General features: G+C 43.2%; 1 non-coding gene across 1 annotated transcript; it reads right to left on the bottom strand.

Annotated features, from left to right (window-relative positions):
- Nucleotides 1-352: 352 nt before the first annotated feature.
- Nucleotides 353-456, bottom strand: LOC120078824. Its single transcript, XR_005482106.1, has one exon. It is a non-coding gene; the product is annotated as a small nucleolar RNA R71 (small nucleolar RNA).
- Nucleotides 457-1,070: the final 614 nt, after the last annotated feature.

Below are 1,070 nucleotides of genomic sequence, written 5' to 3' on the forward strand. Positions count from 1 at the left end.
CATCGCCTGTGTTGTATGACTTTTTGCCAAGGATCATATATATCCAACACCTGAAGGGACGATATTTGAGATGAAGTCCGTAATGCTCTAGATGATTTAAACAATAGGTCAATTTGGAGGCGCTTGTAGCCAAGATCCACATGCTCATATGAAACGCTTCGTAGAAACATGCAACTCATTTTTTATTCCTGGAATCACACCGGAGGCCATCAAACTGTCCATATTCCCCTTCTCTCTCCGTGATGATGCCAAACAATGGGCAAGATCCTTGGAACCTGGCGAGATAACAACGTGGGAACAGCTAGTGGAAAAGTTCATGTAAAAGTACCTCCCTTCCATCACTAACGCAAGGAAGCGTAGCGAGATTATGAACTTTGAACAAGGAGAATTTGAGACCTTTAGTGCTGCATGGGAAAGATTCAAGGGATTGTTCAAGAATTATCCTAACCATAGAATACCTTTAACTGTTCAAATGGAAAATTTTTACGGGGGGCTAAATAGAGCTGCCCATATGGCAGCTGATGCAGCCGTAGCTGGCGGCATAATGTATAAGTCATATAATGAAGCTAAGGAGATTTTTTATTGCATCGCCATATGGAATGGGTGGATGATACTTATAATGCCAGAACAGATAGTAGGAGGCGTTCTCAAAACATGAATAGTATTGATTCAAACGCAATAGCCACGCTTTCTACACAAGTGGTTGCAATGACAAACCTATTGCAAACTCTCTCACTAGGAATGCAACTCGCACCCAAAAGGTGTATCAAGTGGACGAATTCATGCAGCACATGGCTAGTTGTGTGGGCTGTGGAGAACCACACTCCTATAATGACTACCCACAACCTTGGATGGGAAGACCATCCAAATTTTTCTTGAGAGGTCACCAACAAGAACAATAGCACCTGAGGACGCACCAACAACATAGGCAGGGGCCGCCCCCTGGATTTCAGCTGCTACAACAGCCTCAGTATTAATCCTTCAATAGAGGTGGTCAGGCATTGAGTTCAACATCTTCACTTGAAAATCTCTTGAAGAAATACATAACCCAGAGTGACGCATTGCTAAAG

The sequence above is a fragment of the Benincasa hispida genome, chromosome 5 (genome assembly GCF_009727055.1).
Source record: "Benincasa hispida cultivar B227 chromosome 5, ASM972705v1, whole genome shotgun sequence".
Lineage (NCBI taxonomy): Eukaryota > Viridiplantae > Streptophyta > Magnoliopsida > Cucurbitales > Cucurbitaceae > Benincasa > Benincasa hispida.